Here is an 18,950-nt window from a genome sequence, read left to right on the forward strand (position 1 = left end):
TTGCACACTTTTTATTACATATTAATAAGCTGTAGTAATGTGACACAACTATTTTTTTCAAAGTTACCAATCCAGTAATTTTCTTAATTAAAGCCAAAGCCTTTAAAAGCAGAGATTAGATACTCTCAACTTTATTTGAATGATTAGTGGGAAAAGTTGTTATACCCTTTAAGCAGATGGTGCATACAGCTTTCCACACAATATTTGGGTTGAAGAGAATTTTGGAAGGAAGCTTTAAGACTAATTTTTGCTACAAGTTATTTATATCAATTCCTGCCTGGGAAGTTTGCCGTATTTTAGATGGTTCTCAACACTATGAGTCACTATTCAGCTGAACAGCAGCATTACGCACCATCCTTCCCCTGACAACTGTATAGGTTGTTTAGTTAAATGTAGACAAATCCATTTGCATTTACAGCCTGCTACCTAAGGCTTAGGGCAGATACTGGCATCTTAAAGCTAATGTGTGCCATCCAGTCAGTTTCGACACCTGGTGCCCACAGAGCCCTGTGGTTTTCTTTGGGAGAATACAGGAGGGGTTTACCATTGCCTCTTCCTACGCAGTCTGAGATGATGCCTTTCAGCATCTTCCTATATCGCTGCTGCTCGATATAGTACCAGCGGGGATTTGAACCTGCAACCTTCTGCTTGTTAATCAAGCATTTCCCCGCTGTGCCTCTTAAGGTGGTCCTGGCATCTTACCACTCAAGAAATATTACTGCTAGACAGATGGGAAACCAGAATTAAGAGACTTGCCCTAAGAAAAGATCTGGGATTTGATCCCAAAATTCCCAGGTAAATTCCCTGCTGGACCACACTGATTATCAAAATGCCTCATAAATATAATATATAAATATAATATATAATATAAATATAATATATAATAGCCCCTGAATAGCTAAAAAAAAAATAGAAGCAGGGCTCGCTAGGTTTTCTAGTTTCTCTATCAAGTTCTGAAAGAAGTCAGCTCCTGGAAACATTAGGTGAAAACCTGAGGCTTCAGAGTTTTTAAAAATGTGTTCTGTTTCTAGAGGTACAAAAGATTAACACATTAACAAGATTAACACAAGTGCTCAATCAGATATCATGATGTTAGTATTGGCATCATACAACTTATATTGCCATCAGACACATTCTAGTGCAAGCACCTATAAAAATGGGGTTTTAATCCCAAGACTCTATAACCATGGCTCACATTGCTGTATTTCGTGTTTATCCAGGCTCCAGAATCATGGATCACAATCCCCATTCCACCAGTAATTATGCATCAAACAGATGAACTAAAATGCATCCCTTTACAGCAGGATAAATAAAAGCTGTCAAGGACAATGTAGTAAATGATCTCGCATATTTTCTGTCATGTTTTCAACATTTGGAGGGAGAAGGAAGGAAGCAATAGGTAGACTTCACATGGATTGCTAGGTGTGAAATAACTTGAAGAATGAACAGATGTGCCTATACCCAGTCATACAAGACCTTCTTTCATGTAATAAAGAGTTTTTAAAAACTGGATCATATTTTTGAAAGAACAACCTTCCCAAATGCTCAGATGAAATTACGCCTTCACAAACTCCTTATTTGGAAGGCAGCCATATAAACACATCTGAGTTACTCTTACTTATTGTAAGAAATGGCGGGGGGGGGGGGGGCATTGAGCCGATATGGAAAGATATGAGCAAAAAGTACAATTTAATAAAAACCCCAAAAGGAAAAGGAAAATATCTGTTCACAACAGGTTTGGAGAATCTTGTACAAACTGAACGCATGTGTGTGTGGGAGGGAATCTTGCTTTGTCTGACAGAGTAGACAGAAAGACTAAAAGCCATAATAGTATTTCCTACAGCTCAATAGTAAATGATACTGCAGTAAATAGCAGGGGTAAAAAGAGAGAGAGGAACGAAATTCAGAACAGATTTGTGAGGAGCTCCAAAAAGATCTCTCCAAACTGGGTGAGTGGGTGACAAAATGGCAGATGCAGTTCAATGTTGGCAAGTGTCAAGTTGAGAGAAATTTTTCTCCGTCTCACATAACACTAGAACCAGTGGTCATCCCATGAAATTGATTGCCAGGAAATTTAAGAAACAGAAGTACTTTTTCACACACTGCATAATCAGAATTCTCTGCCACAAGATGTGGTGACAGCCAACAACCTGGATGGCTTTAAGAGGGGTTTGGATAATGTCATGGAAGAGAGGTCTGTCAACGGCTACTAGTTTGAGGGTTATAGGCCACCTCCAGCCTTAAAGGCAGGATGCCTCTGAGTACTAGTTGCTGGGGAGTAACAGCAGGAAAGAGGGCATGCCCTCAACTCCCGCCTGTAGGCTTCCAACAACAGCTGGTGGGCCACTGTGTGAAACAGGATGCTGGACTAAATGGGCCTTTGGGCCTGATCCAGCAGGGCTGTTCTTCTAAATAGCAGCTGCATAGGGTGCTGATGTGGATCAGACCCACAGCATGGGGGCAGTGGGGTTAACCCATTCCCTATTCTTAATCTGCACCCCTCAACAGCTGCTATTTGCCTAAGGAGGAAGGGCCTCATAGGCTGCAATGATCTGTAAACCGAAAGACTGCATAGTTACAAACAAATCAAACCAAAGCCATGAGAACAGCAACTATTTTACAGTAGCATTATTTTAGCCGCTTAACATGTTGATTCTGTATTAGAACAAGATAGGGATTCTACTAGTGGGTTACGTGCATAAACATCCTATCACAGGCTACATGCGCTTTGCCAATTCTACACTGATACATTAAATATATAGCCAATCATTCATTTTTGTTGGATATTAGAGGCAATTCCAGTATTCAAATCTAGCTTGTGAAGATGTTTTCTTTGCCAGGATGTAAAAAGCAGTTCTGAGTAGGCTTATGACTAGGCAGTCGAAGATTCTAATCTTGCTAAGATCCTCCCACATACACAATAATGCTGCCAAAGAGAGGAGGGAAATCTGCCTCACATTTATACAGTGTGTGTGGGAAGGGGGTGGGGGCTAAAGGGCTTTAGCAAAAGGATTAAAATACTTTTGCATGCGTGATTTCAGGAACAGTTGTACACAGTATTCAACATAATTCATCATAACAGCATGCAGAAACTCAGTGCTGTTCTTACAGCCAATGACTTTCCTTTTATCACAGTTCTCTTTCAGGTAGCTACTAAGATAATTTAACACACACAACTCCCCCTTCCCCCTCCTGCCCTGGAACAAGAGGCAATTCCACTCACAAGGCAAAGTGTGGTCTTGGCTTCAGAACAAATATGAGCAAGATGTTCAGGATTCATTATGAACCAAGGTTAATAAAAATCAAAAATTTAAAACCAAATAAGTCAGATTTGTTTTATTTAAATAGGATTTCTTCCTAAAGTGGATGTTATTTAATCTCTTAAATTAAACATGAATTTATTATCCTCTTAAGAAAGGCTGCTTTTCTTTGTTATGAACAAAAGGACAGAGAAAACATCCTCATACTGATCATATAGAACAATGGTTCGGTGTGCTACTGGGGGCCAGGAACCAGCAAATCAGGCATTATCCACTGATCCATTTGGTTAATTTTTTTGCTCCTATCTTATGCCTAATAATTACTGCAAATGGTTCAGAGTTAATCCATAAAATGTGTGTGAATGCCTACCAAAACACATGGGAATGACATTCCATTTCATGAAAAACACTGAACTGCTTTTTGGTGGAGTAGAAAAGTAGCAGGGCAATTATATGACAAAGGAGAAGGGGCAGACTACAAGAAAGGAATGCTAGAAAGGAACAATTTATAGTATGGATTCCAACAGCATATCTACAATAGCATTTCGTGACTGCAGGTTGCGGGGTGGGGGTGGGGAAGACCAAACCTATTTAGGAATATTTTGAAGAAACTCCTCCATTGTGTAAAAGAGGACAAATGTGGAAACACACTTATTCAGAAGATAACTACATAATAAACAGAAAATTTCTTAAATCAGTCTTTTTTCCTTGACAATTTAAAAACTGCCAAGTTAAAAGTTTCCTTGATGACAATCAAAACACCCCATTATGAATGCTATCCTCCCGGTAGCCTTGAACTCTTCCCTCTTCACAAAGTACATGAAAACAGCAACACTGACTGAAAACAATTTACGTTTTAATAATTCATGTCTTCACTGTCACGTCTGTGCACCAAAGTTCATTCATAGTGCAAGCCCAATTCAGCTGATACAAGCAGCATTTTAAAACACACCTCTGAAGAAGAGCTGGTCACAAAAGGTTTACAGGAAACACTGGAGCAGCTGTGTTTGTAGGGATGCTTTCGAGATGCATCATCATATGTCAGAACTGCTCCAATCTTAAAACTTCTTGTCAAAAGAACACATCACCAGGCATCTCCCATTGGTAAACGACAGATTAATCCTGCAGAATGGCTTCTGCACAAGAAAAGATTCTAATTTTTATATTGTATGCTGATGAGTATGAGCATACTTGCAAGCAGATGTACTTGTGCAAGCTTTATACACTTTAAAAAAAGGGATAGCAAAACCTTCAAAATTGTCAAAAGGTGCTGCTTCCGTTTGTGACAAAGACTTCCTGCAATACATTTTTTTCCTGAGTGGAACACTACAAACCAACCTGTCCTCTTGTTCCAGAAAGGACACACAAGATTCAGCTTGTGCTTCAACATAGCAGAAGTGAGAAAGTAAATTAGCATTTATTGCCCGTGTGCTTATAATAGATCAATGTTTATAGAAAGAGACTCATATTCTGCACAATGCAGTGCAGGTGGTAGGAGCTCTGCCTATGTTGCTGCATGTGTAAATAGTGTAGTTGCACCCCAGGGCAGCTCCGCTCTAGTGTACAGCAAAATACAGTTGCACAACAGGACACCCATTCCATCAACGCTGCTTATACGCACGCAGCAGCGGAGGAGGGACTCCTACAGTGCATATTGCATTGAGCAGAAAGTGAGCCATAATTCCTTTGGACAAGGACCAAATCTAGGGGGGAAAGAGTACATTGGTAGCATGAACAAGTTGTCAGGTAACACAGAGGGGAAATAATGGGTCTCTTCCAGGACACAAATGGTTAAATGTTGAGGCCTTTGATTTCTAAATACAACTGATCTCTGATTAGTGTGAGGCTTTAACATTCCCCTGATCATTTCAGTGGACTTCTTTAACAAACTATATGAAACTCAGTTTCTTGGCCCTTAGATTAGGCTGTCCGACTGTCCAAGAGAGAGAGATTTTTGACAGTTTGATTAGAATACAATAATTGGGCCATCACTTAAAAGCAAAGAACCCATTCATTTTGTCTCGAAAAATGTACACAAGTACCATAGTCATTTGTTATGTTTAACCTCTATAAAGGTTAAGCTTCTCAGATTTCAATAGCAGTCCCTGGATTCTTGAAATACAGAGAAGACAGTCCATCACCATTCTTCTAGAGCAACTGTCGGACCGTGGGGAGAAATGAAGAGAGAACCTGCTGGCCTGGCTAATGGGTACAGGGTCTCATCTTCCTTTCTGAACCCAGACTAGTTTTGAGGGCTTGATATTTAAAGTCTGCAGTAATGTTTCATCCACCCCAATTTACTTTAATTACTTAAACACTCAGAGCAATCCTATCCCCTAAGGAAAGCAAACCCCTCTTTATTCACGGAGTCAGGTCAACGTGCTGAGAGAAGGCACTAAGCACTTTGGGCCAGCTATAAATGTTCTTGAATTTCCAGACTCACCTGAAACCAATCCACACACAATCAGTAACATTCAAATATGCAATTTTAAAACAAAGTTTTCTCCCATTGTAATTTAACTATCAAAACTCCACTGACCAAAATTGAGTTGACACTTTACTATAGCTCCTGTAAAATCAAGAGCTGCTTTCTGGACCACAAGGGCTAGTCACTCTGCTTTCTCCAGGGCCAAGATATTTTGGTGTAATGTTAAACCATGGCTTCACATTACTAAATATGAGCCTTGCGTTCTCTCATATACTTTCATGTGTGAGGGGAGGAAATCTGCTGTTTCTATGCCTCATTTAAAGCATATTACAATTTCTTATTCTGCCCAAACCCATCAAGTCACTGCTTTGCTCTAATCAGATTGTGAGCAAGCTAAATTTGCACATGCGCGCGCACATACACACTAGTGCATGAAGGGAAATGGGAGTATGTGAGCCAGAGCTTGTGCTAGCAGGGTTAGCACTAAGTCTGAATCTAGGTCCTGTCTTGTCTAGAGAACAGAAACTGATCATGAGCTGAAATCATTGTGCAGCTCCCTAATTTACATACCTATGGGTTGAGCTTGGAAACTAGGAGTCTAGTGGCTGGGTCCCAAGAGCTACAGTAAGCAAGCCTAAAAAGTTCATTTCATGCAAGTTGTGATCCAAGGAAAGGCGAGTTCATGAGTTGATGCAAACTGCAATAATTAGGGCCCTGAGAATGGTCTAGGAGTATTAAGTGATGCACATTGGGGCAAAACAATTCCAACTTAACATATACACTGATGGCATTTCGGCTGTCACTGACTAACTATGAAAGATCTTGGGATCAAGGTTGACAGCTCAATTAACACATCAACCCAGTTCTGAAAAAGGAAAATACCAAGGTAGGGTCATTAGGAAAGGGACCAAATATAAAATATTTAATATTATAATACCCTATAGAAGACAGAGCCGTATTAGATAGATAGTTTATTTATGACCCATGACCAAAACACAGCACACAAACAGTTAAATACAGAATAAAGTTGTTAAAACAATACAGTATTGTGTTAAACAAGAAAATTCAAGCTAATCTGTTCACATCTTATTTTGCAAGCCACTGCACAAAATCTTACCATTCTACCAGTAATCTCCACATGATGGTCCATTAAAAAATAAGCCACATAAAAGTTGTCTGAATGACCCGGGCACTTTTAAAAATAAGGCTCAATCCAGGTAGAGCTAATAACTTTATTAAAAAGACAATAAAGCAAAACATGAGAAATTGTCTCAACCTCACCTGTGCCACATGGGCACAAACGATTCCTCAGAGGGACTCTCTTGTATCTCCCTCTAAAACTGCAGAGGGCAAAACACTGAACTGAGCTTGCGAAAAAGCTTTCTTCAGGCTTAGGGCTGGCAAGCGCGCAAGACATGCTGCAGGACAAGGAAAATTTAAAAAACCATCACAGCTATTTTTAGTGTAGACCAAACTTAGATCCCTTTGCTTCTCTATGTCCAAAACACTCTGCTTGAGAATATTTTTGGCTACATCGGATGCAAAGATCGCAAAAACTGGTCTGAGAAACCACAATTACCCAAAATAGTCTGGACTTCCTTTTTCCAAGATGATGGAATTCATCCCCTAAAACTAATGGAACAAGGCCTAAAGCGGAAGTATGGAGTTTAAGCCAATAATTAACCGTATGGATCCATGTCTGAGCCACAATCGTAATTATTCCCACTTCCAAGCATAAGGCCAAGTTTGGAATGCATTGCGGAAGCTGGAAAATGGCCCACAAGAATCTCATCTGGACAGCTTCAAGGGGTTGTAAATTACCTGTTAGAAATATCTGAATTCCATATAGCATCTGTGCCAGGATTTTGGCCTGGAAGACCCTGAGCGCAGCAGGTATGTAACACACGCGTAACAACGATCGGGCAAGGGGAGACAGTTGTCTGGGGGCCCCACTGCCTGGAGGGGCCCCCCAGAGGCACCTCATGTGACTCCCCATTGCCCCCTGCCCAGCCCCATAGCCTCTCAGCCACTTGCCCTGTTCGCCGTCTCTCCTGCTTGTTCTCCTGGCCCGCAATCGAAGCAGCGGACAAGCTGCCAAGAGCTCCTTTTCTCCCGCCTCTCAGCTGATTGGCGGGTGGGCGGGGCTTCCACGGAGGCCTCCGTGTAGGCCGCAGTGAAGCCTGAACTCGAGTAGGGCCCAAGCAAGCCAGGAAGGAGGAGGCAGCCAGAGTGGCCACCACTGTTCTCTGCAGCAGAAGACCCCTTGCTGCCAGGTAGAGTGTGAACTCCTTTTTGTGGAGTGTGAACTCACCTTTCCCACCCCCACCCCACCCGGATATATAGGGATCTGCTTGCCATAGGGCTTTGATATGGGGGGGAGGGACTGAGAAGTCTCTGAATATTTATTTTAAAACAGCTTGGAAAATTTGCTGGCTTTAAAAAAAAACTATCTAAAAAGTCCTATAAGTGGCTTGTTTCATGGCAGAAAATTACAAAAACTATTGGAACAAACAGTATTATATTTATTTTATTCATTCATTCATTCATTCATTCATTTATAAATACACTTATGTTCAAGTTGTTTTGCAACCCAGAAGGTCTGAGTGAGAACTGTGAAGCATGTGTGGTGCTTTTATTTTATTTTTCTTGTGTGTGAACTGCTCCCCAATAACTTGCAGGGACTTCAGGGTAAATCTGGCCAACATGTGAATGCAGCACCTCCATTCCAGAGGAGATGTGTGTTAAAGGGCTTTAAAACCCTCGTGTGAAAAACCTCCTGGAATCAAACTTGACTGAATTTGTTCAGAATTCTGAGAAAACAAACATAGGCTCACACTGCATGGTTGAAAGTCTCCTTTGCTAATCTGCAGCGAGGGGGCCATTTTAATAATTTGTCTTTCTAGTGTGTTCTAGGCATTAAAAGTAGCACAGTTGTATAGTACTCAATGTATATCACTATATATTGTGGCGTGAGTGTATTCAGTGAAATGTATTTCCAGGCAGCATACTTATTTTGAAATATCAGACTTAAATCCTTGGGGACCTGGGGTGTGCGGAGGCCCTGGACTTTGAGTGGGGGGGGCCATTTTAAAATCTCGTCTCTGGGCCCATTCCAACCTTGCTACGCCCCTGATATGTAATAAGCTCCTTTGGTATACATTTTTTTTAATACTGCTGATACCATATTCTGGGCGCTTGCTGCTGCATACTCACAATGAGATTTCCATGAGTGATAGGGCCACATTTGGAAAACTGTGTACAGTATTCTGGTCACTGCATATGGCAGAATTGGAAAAGATGCAGAACACAGCATTCAAACTGACTGGCAGCTTTTTGGTTTAGTAAAATAGACAACTAAGGGGAAGCATGATGGAGGCGTATAATATTAAATATGATGTGGGGGAAGTGGATACAGAAATTTTTCCTCCCCCTCTCACAGTACTAGAAAAAGGGTCAACCAATGAAACCAAATGGCAGGAAATTTAAGATAAAACAAACAACATACTTCTTCCCGCTGCATGATTAAATCTATGAAATTCACTGCCACAAGATATGGTGAGGGGCAGCAGCTTAGATGGCTTGTAAGGTATATTAGACAAATTATTATTATTTATTCGATTTCTATACTGCCATTCCAAAAATGGCTCAAGGCGGTTTACACAGAGAAATAACAAATAAATAAATAAGATGGATCCCTGTCCCCAAAGGGCTCACAATCTAAAAGAAACATAAGATAGACACCAGCACAGTCACTGGAGGTACTGTGCTGGGGCTGGATAGGGCCAGTTACTCTCCCCATGCTAAATAAAGAGAATCACCATGTTAAAAAGGTGCCTCTCTGCCAAGTTAGCAGGGATGACAATTAATGGAGGACAAGCCTATGCTACATTGTTCCTCTAAGTTGAGAGACAGTATACCTCTGAATACTATTTGCAGGGAAACAACAGAGGGTGTGTATATCTTCATCTCCTGCTTGTAATTTTCCCAGAGGCATCTGACCAGCCACTGTGGAAAACAGGATATTGGACGAGACAGGCCTTTGGTCTGATCCAGCAGGGCTTTTTTAATAGTATGGAATAGTGTTGCTGAAACTAGAAGAGTACAGACCTAACTTGTATGGGAAGCCCCATATAAGAGCAAGATGCATGGTATTTTTAAATATATATTGAGAGAGGATGTAGCTCAGTAAAAGAGGATGTACTCTTTGCATGCAGATAGTACCAGGTTCAAAACCTGGCATTTCTGCATTGTTTGTTTCTTATATGTTCTCATATAGCAGCTCTGGGAAGGATTTCTGCTTGAGACCTGGAATAGCCATTGCCAGTTAGTCCAGATAAAGTACTGGACTAGATGGCTACTCTGTATAAAGCAGCTTCATACATTCACTAAAACTGCATTATCTGAAGAAAATTATATTTTGTTCCTTTTTAAACATATCCTTAAAATATACTGCAATGTTCACAAGTATGGGTAGAGAGCAGTCTAAGTCAAAATACTGTTCCCACATAAATTCCATTAATAGCTCAGCAACAATGTTTGGTGTCTAGCAATAAATACATATAAATCAGTTCTAATCCCAAAACAAAAAAAGTTTCTGAAATAGCTCATGGGAGTAATAGGCTATTTAGTAATAGGAACAGAGTAAATCTCATGTCTGATCCCTTTCTAGCTAAAGGCATAATTCTCACTGCTACCTAAGAAGTAATTCATGTTTATTATTAACTTAAAAATTCAAATTTGTGTTGTCTCCAATAGTGATTCTGATAGTTTTGGAGAAATATCACTGTTGATAGAACACACACACAGACACTCTGACCTTTAAAACAATGCTCTATTAACATAATTTATTTTCTAGTGACATGAGATAATCTCTTGAGCTCCAGTTGTGGAGGAGGAGGGAAAAGTGTTCCAGTAAAAAGCGCACACTGATCAATACCGTTTTCTTAAAACATATTAGCTCTAATTGAAATCATTTATCATTGGGAGTTTCAGACTGCAAGGGTGCAAGGGACTCAAACACATTAAAATGAGATACTGTATTTTATGAAAGTATGATCTGTCTTTTTGAAGCAGTTTTAAATGCTTAACTGTTCACATTGACAGCTAGACTCATTAAATGAGAAAGGAAACAACAGTCTACTGGATTATTTGCACACCGACATGGCAAAGGATAGACTGTGTATCATGGTGCGGTGAGTGGGGGCCTCCCTTGTATACCACACTGAGTGATCCAGAAGCACTCTACCAGGCTCTACTCTCACTTTCTTTCACCTCCCCTGCTTTAGGTGAGGATTGCGTGAGTCAAGCATGTGGGCCTAGCATCAAATGCCTGGATCACACATGACCCAGGCTGTGTGAGGGAGGAGAGAAGTACGTACATGAAGATCATCCTTCGTAAGGTGAATGTGAAAATAGCACACATAGCCAGCAACCATCCTGCCTTGGATGCCAACCCCCTCACACAGCCCTATCAAATGGGAAATGAGGAGAGCAGCTGGAATCCCATTTGATACCATCCAGAGCACAATGGAAACCAAGTATTCTTCATCCCTCCCTGAGAATGGATGAGGACAAGAAGTCTTGACCAACAAGGCAGGACTCAAAATATTCTTCTCTTCCCCCAGCACTACTGCAGCCATGACCTGTTGAAGGGGAAAGTGTTACTGTGAAGAACTTCAGTGTGCCAACTGGACAATAACTGCTGTGTTCTAACTCTACAAATACCTTTTGTATTACAAGCAAGGCAGCCCTCCCATTGATGTGCAGGGCAATTCTATGCATGTTTACTGAAGAGTAAGTCTGACTGAGTATTCAGTCCTTCCTAATTTTGCATTTAGGATTTCAGCTTAAGTGGAACAGCTGCAGAAACGCTGCGAAGATCACTAAAACTGAAAAAATGGCAAGTGGCTATTATAGTACAGGTAATGAAGCAGCAGAAGGATTATTTACAGACAGGTAGTGCCAGACATCCCCACCCGTCCTACAACTGCAATACAATGCAGTAAAAGACAGATATACTTAAGTGCACAATTAAACATTTCAAATTTCATTGGGTTCAACAGGGCTTCAGTACACTAGTCTTTTTCTTTTAATTTTACCCATAATTAAAAATGAAGAGTTCACTCTTTTTAGAAAGGCAGTTTTTTTTGTTTTTTTTAAGGCAACAGAAAAGAGATAGCAAAATAGCTGTGCAAATGAGCCTTTTAGACTGGAAACACAGGTGAACTGGAAGGCATATGGAAATTGTGCCTTAAAAACAAAATTTAACAAAGTTATTCTGTTAAATCTCTTTGGGGCTTTGAAAATAAATTCTTTTCTTTAAACAAATGATTTAAAGAAAAATTATTAGCATAATGGCTGTTACAGAAAGGGAAGAAGTATCTTTTTGAAGTTTTTTTTTAAAAACACATAAACCTAGAAATAATAGCAACATTAAGTTCTTGAAAGATTGTTCCACTCATCATTATTCTTTGTGTCTTAAATTACAGTTGTAAATAATGGTGCATTCCTAACAAATACCGTTAGATTTGTTTCTAGTCTTAAAGCTTGACTGTACAAGATCAAGACATCCTAGCAACCTTACTGTATCTCACCTTTGATTGTTATTAAGAAGCAATTTATATTTTAATAAGTAATTTAGATAAAAACATCTAATTTTGTTGCACAGTATTAGAGACTCTAAAACAGCAAATTGGTAAGAACTAATCTGCCTACTTTCCTTTCCCTATAATCTTAACTGATAATTACCATCCTCACAAGTTAGCCCACTTCAGCCTTAAATGTTCACATGTCCACCAACTTGAATTGGGGTGGATGACATGATCAGAAACTATGCCATTGAACTATACCTATGTATTCCTACACTTTAGCAAATTTGGTTCAAATTGGTTAGGAGCTTCACAAGTTAGCCCACTTGCCCCTCAAATGTTCATGCGTCCACCATCATGAATCAGGGTGGATGACATCATTACAAACTATGCCACTGAAGTGTCCCTATATATCACTTACTACAACTGTACCAAGTTTGGTTCTGATTGGTTAGACGGTCCACAAGTTAGCCCACTTGCACATCAAATGTTTACACATTCACCATCTTGAACCGGGGTGGATAATATCATCAAAAACTACACAGTTGAGGTTCCCCTATAACTGTAACCAATTTGGTTCATGTTGGTCCAGGCATTATAAATTTGATAGGGGGGCATTCGGACAGAATGCCGGGTGATCTCATAAGCTTACTTTCCTTAAGGAAAGCAGGCTAATAAAAATCAAAGTCATTTGAACCACCTAAGAAAACCGGAGTGGAAATTTAGAAGCAGGATGTCAAAGTTGGAGGCCTTCTTGTAACATTTTTATTTCCAAGTGCCTTTTGCTAGCTAAACTATAATGCCCCGATGAAAATGATCCACTACTGAGACTCTCCTGCAATATGCTTTTAATAAACTCACCAGTTCAACAGTGTGGTGCAGAAGCCTCTAATAATATATGCTATTAGAAAAACTGCATCACAGCTTTAGCTACTAATACTTGTTTGTTCTCATTCCAGTATGTAACAGTGCAGAGGGAACTCATGCCTGTTCAGAGGAAAAGAGCAGAAGGTTGTTCTACATCAGTCCTTTGTTTTATGGGAACTACTACCCTTTTTCAGTACTGCAGTGTATATATGCTTTATACCATAAACAGGACTTATGGGGTCATAAACTGGAATTTGTACATTACTTGAACAAAACTGAAAAATAAAAGCTTACCAAAAAAGTGCAATTCCCCCATCATCTGCAACTTGAAAGGTATTTCAGGAGTAGTCATCAACACAAATACATATCAAAGCAGGCACATTTTATCATTTCAAGGGGAGGGGCCACAGTTCTGTCATAGTGGACACAGATCTCATTCCCTGTCATCTTCAATTGACCTGGGCAAGACCTCTGTCAGACTCTGCTGTCAACATAAACAGTTCAAAGCTAGATGGACCAAGGGTCCGACTCTGTATAAGGTACGTTCCTGTGTTCATTTACAGGGATGTTCAGGACTCATAACTGCCACATCAAACCACCATTCTTAAAGTCACAGAATAAGACTGGCTGTTTCCCTTATTATCTCAGTCAAGCAACATCTGTGTCAACTACTAGAAAGAACTACAGTGCTGTGCACAAAGTATGATGCTCCTAGAATTACAAAGGAAGCTTTGATTTCCTGCAGTCAAAGAAGCAACATGCCACATTACCAATGTCCTCACAAGGTGCGGCAGCTCACCCCAATATAAAAATCGTGGCTGAAAGCGGAGTCAACATCAACACTTCAGAATATGGCTGATATCAGCATCACAAACATGGCTACTGAAGCAATGAGTAGAACTTTCAGCTCACTATAAAAACGTTTTGTCTGCTAAATTAGTAACATAAAAAAGATCTGAGTTCCTGAATGGTCACCACATGACAACATTTTAAACTGCTCCAGTTTACACAGCAAGTGATCTGATTGGCCAAATGCTGCACCCAGATTGGCAGCAGCAGAGGGGTGCGAGCATTCCCCTGTACTTCTACACCACTGCAAGCCACCCCAGGAAATGTGTACTAACCCTAAGAAAACCCACCCCATTTCACAATATGCTTAACGAAGACCTTTTGAATATTCCACATTACTTTAAGTGTGCCAGAACTCACCTTATGATTTCCAGAATCTGTATTTAATTCAATCACTTGCAGTAAAATAGCCGCAGAACTCCAACTCCTTACATTTAAGCAGATGGTCTCTGTGAAACCAGATCACCTAGAAAGATACAAAAGAAGTAGTGGAATTTATTTCCTTAAATACTTAAAACTAAATAGCAAGAGAGGAGGAGGAGTATTTATAAAACAAGAAGATAAGATGGCAGGAACATACATAACTCCATGGCAGCAACAGTCTCGTATTCTGATAACTGGGATGAAGAACTTCTGTCTCTTGTGGGAAGAATACCATCTTCCATGCAGGATGAAAAAAGGAAGCCTCTTCCTTTAGTTATCTCTAAAACTAACACAGGTTATCTCTTACCACCATACCTACATACCAAGGTAAATAAGTATTGATGGCATTTCCCCATAACTTTTTTTATCTGAAGCAAGTCTTACACATGTCTATTCAATGGAAGGAAGTAATAATGCTTTTTCTGGACTGTATCATACAGGAGGTCTACAACAGGTGGATAAGTGCATATCTGAATAATCCTCCATTTTAAAAAAATGCATGCAGGAAACTAGCATGTATATGGGAAGGAGTTCAGCCTTACCCTGACATGTTAATTTCAATTGCTTCCCCCCAAAAAGACATACAACTCCTAGACTATAAAATAGTAGAGTCCAAGAAGCAGCAGCAAATGTCTTTCAGTACATTTGCTGAAAGCATAGGCAGGTCCTGAGCACATAACCGAGTTGCTTTCTAAATTGCAATACCGCCCTTAAAAGAGATATGTCAACACATTAGATGAAGCACGGTAATAAAGAAGAGCAGTAGAAATTGTGATGCGTAGGAAGCTAGAGCAATGATAGGAAGAAACCTCTGTTATTGGGGAAGCAGGCTCCAGGGAGTAAAAATAATCTCAAATTCCACATTTCTATAATATATACACAGTTTTGGTATCCAGGAAAAGAGTTAAAATGAACAAGATGCCAGTTTTATAACCAAGCCCCTTATCTCAGATGTAATAAATGTGAAAATAATCCTCATGACAGGAGGTGCCACATATTTCTGCAAAATGAACTGCTGTCATTACCTCAGAGAATCAATATAATTTTTTCTTTTAAAGTGAATATACCACCACATATTGATTTCATATTTTAAGTACATTGCATTTTGGCCTGTGTAGCAAAGATTTTACAGGCAGACGAGAGAAGAGTCTTGCAAAGGTAAATGACCTACTGCAGTTGAGTTCCAAGAACTTGGGTTATTTCAGTTACTCTTTTTCTACTTGGTGCGTGCGTGTATGTGTGTGAGAGAGAGACGCGCACACACATATACAACAAAACTCAGAGCCAAAGGGGTATAGAAGTTGAGTGCTGCATTCCCACTCAACAGGACGCTCACAGAGTGACCTTGAGCCAATTGTTCTCTCTCAATCTAATCTACCTCTTAGGGGGAGGGGGCAGGGGAGCGGGAGGGGAGTGGTACATGGTACATGACCCTAAACTCCTCAGAGAAAATATGGGACAGCAGTATAACGTACTAATGGATTCTACTTTTAAGAATACATACTGAGGGCTGTACTTTTCACACTTCCATTGTAAGCATTCAAGCAGCAGCACATATGCAAGCACTACCCATCCAAGCAGCTTGCAAGATGTACATGCCACTTTCATGCTCTCCTTGTATATAAAAGCTTTGCTTTCTATGTGAAAACACACATACACACACACACACACCTGCCCCAGAAACAAGCATTATTTTTTTTAAGAGACAGTGGTTGTTCCCTTGAGAGTTTTGGTAATACTTGTGCAAAACACATCATTTAACAACAACAACAGCCATCATAAATCTTCCATTTAAGGCAATGAAGGTGCTTCCAAATTCATTCACACATCAAAGAGCGTGAAAATGGTAAGTTACTACTACCTTTACTGCTTGTATCACACAGAAGTTCAGGTAAAAGGCTTAACTTACTATTTCTAGGCTTTCTGGGTCATGAATGCATTTGTAAGCACCAGAACAGTTGTCTCAAATAGATATTTTAAACATTATTACGTTAGCAAGTGTAGCTGGTGTCACTCATCTAACCCATGTCATCTGTGCTGCTGCCTCCCTCTCCTGGCATTCCCCCTGCATCCTCACCAGCCCAAACTTCACCTCCCTCGTCACCAGTCTTTCCACACACACACCCCAAACTCCTCACTACGAGCCTCAGCTTCTGGTATGGGCTGCCACTGCTTGCACACCAACAAGACAGAGTGGATTGTGCATCCAGCAGCGGCAGCTTCACCCTTTGGCCTCTCATCACTACTGCACCAGCATCACCTCTCTCCCCTGCAGCACCAAACTTGTCCACTTTGTCTCCTTCATTTAGACAAAAGCGATAAACTTGATGCTGGCAGGGGGAGACAGCATATGAACTGGTGCTGCAACAGTAAAGCGGCAATGAGGAGAGGCTGATGGACAAAGCTCCTGGATGTACACTGCCTGCATACCTGCAAAAGCAAGCAGCAGCACACCCGGGAGGGTGAAGCCAATAAGGGGGGAAGAGGGGCAACATCAGGGCCAGTGAAGTGGAGAACGGGGATAGTGAGGGAGACAGGGCATCTATTAAAGACAGAAGCTGCCTTTATTCTTCCTTTAGGAGCTCTATGGCACTTTTTGGATATAGCAGAAGTGATGTTTTTGAGAGTGGAATTGGCATCTGTTTGTCTAACTGCATTTTACTTGCTGAAAATTATGACAAGCATCCTTCACGTTTAAAAGGCAGAAACAAATTTAGATGATTTTATGTTTGGACTAACTTGCTTATTATAAGAGAAAAACCAAATAAAAATGTAAGAAGAGGGAGGCCTTTAATGTGTAACTGACATGGTCTGGGATGACAATGTGTAACTGACATGGTCTGGGAGATAGTCTGCACCCATAAGGGGAAGGGGAGTTGAGCAAAACAATTTATTTAGCCCCCTTTTGCAGTGGGAGGAGCCTTCACCACCATCACCAACTGGAAGGCTTCTCTTTCTCCCACCCACCACCTTCCCACTTGGCTGTCTCCATTACACAACCCTCCTCTAATAATTTTTTTTAACACTCTAGCAATTTACTTGTACCAAGTCGAGTGAGATGCCAGACTGTTTCAAAGATCATGGTAACTAAATAACAAAGCTAAGCTTTTACTAAAGTGACAACAGATTTGTACATTTTTCCTGGGCTGACTTTTTGAACCTCTTAACCTCACACTGAACTCCAACATGGGTCTAAAACAGACTAATGTGTAGGCAAAATAACACTTCCTTCATCCCTCTCTATGAAGACAACCATTTCCACCTTAGAGCAACATCATTCATTCATTCATTCTCCCTCAGTCCTTTACAAGAACCTCACACCTTGCTCTCATTTTTCTACTGCCTTTTTTTTGCCGGGGGGGGCATTTTTAAAAGTGTAAAACACACTTTCACATCCCAAGGTGAGAAACTGCACACATAAGCATGCCTTCCCTGTACATCTAACGACCAGTTTAAATAAACAGTTGTCCAAGCAGTAATATAAATCACCTTCCTCTTAAGTTTCTCCAAACCAAATACATCTTCCAGAGAAAGATATACAAGCTTTAGCAGCTAGGGATATACCAGGATCGGTCGGTCCCTTTCTTCCTCTCTCCTGAACTTCACGTGTTCAGCTTAGCCAGTGTACATGTCCTGCACACACAGAACAATTTCTGCATGATCTGAAAGCCTACATTTCTGAAGTTTCAAATGGGTGGAAAAAGCCCCACAAATATGTACATACGCAGGAACTCTGTGCACTTTAAGCTGAACACATGGAAGGGTCTTCCCTCCCTCCCCCCCCCCCCACACCTGCACTTTAACAAGAAAAAAGTGCTAACACCTTCCACTTGTGGGAGGACTGTTTTACACCTCTCTCTACAATGTAGCAAGAAAAGTCCAAGAGCATCCAAACATGTTCTTGCACAACTGGAAGCATAAAACTGTTACAGCACCTACCTATTACAGCAATGCACACATTATTTTCCTGGTGGCTATTCTTATTCTACCCCAAAGTTCTTTGAATTCAACCTCAATTCTTTTACAGATTATATATCCAAATACATATCAAGGTATTTATGTGGATTTCACATAGGCCTGTTAAATAAAAAACCCCAAACACTAGGGAATTATAAATCTAAACACCACAAGAATTCCTTTAAATAAGCAGCTGATGCATGCACCCACCCACCGATACACACACTTCTAAGTTTAAGAACAGCAGCAAATTATACCATGTTTCCATTGTAAACAGACTTTATTGCATAAACGCACACATGCCAGAAGCCTTAACAAAATTAATTTAATTAATTTTCTTAGGTATGAAACTCACCAGTTTGTGAGTTGTCAATATTAAACTTTCACAGAATGCTGTATTTTACAACTATTGGATTTGCCATCCAGTTCTTGCCTCTCCTCCCATCAGACACAAACTTTACTCTAGCCAGGTGAGTGATATTACCAAATGAAGAATGTGAATTCCTTCTTAGATACTTCAGAGTTTCAAAGAGCAACTTGCAGTAACCATCACCTCTTATTCTAGATCATTTTAGAAAA

At 40.3% G+C, this 18,950-nt stretch overlaps 1 protein-coding gene and 1 long non-coding RNA gene across 7 annotated transcripts in view; one reads left to right on the forward strand and one right to left on the reverse strand.

The window, feature by feature from the left end:
* The window catches only part of KLHL29 (kelch like family member 29), a 594,606-nt gene that overhangs the window by 480,967 nt on the left and 94,689 nt on the right, over positions 1-18,950 (reverse strand). For 5 of the 6 annotated variants that reach the window (XM_053285144.1, XM_053285141.1, XM_053285142.1 and 2 more), the window contains exon 2: positions 14,352-14,457. The gene's annotated coding sequence lies outside the window, so the exon portion shown is untranslated. Of the gene's footprint in view, positions 1-7,509; positions 7,774-14,351; positions 14,458-18,950 lie in introns of those variants that run through there. The other variant, XM_053285145.1, reaches the window with a different exon arrangement.
* On the forward strand, positions 7,867-13,746 carry LOC128340215 (uncharacterized). Its single transcript, XR_008313523.1, has 3 exons — positions 7,867-7,961; positions 10,974-11,609; positions 13,235-13,746. It is a non-coding gene; the product is annotated as an uncharacterized LOC128340215 (long non-coding RNA).

The sequence above is a fragment of the Hemicordylus capensis genome, chromosome 1 (assembly GCF_027244095.1).
Source record: "Hemicordylus capensis ecotype Gifberg chromosome 1, rHemCap1.1.pri, whole genome shotgun sequence".
Lineage (NCBI taxonomy): Eukaryota > Metazoa > Chordata > Lepidosauria > Squamata > Cordylidae > Hemicordylus > Hemicordylus capensis.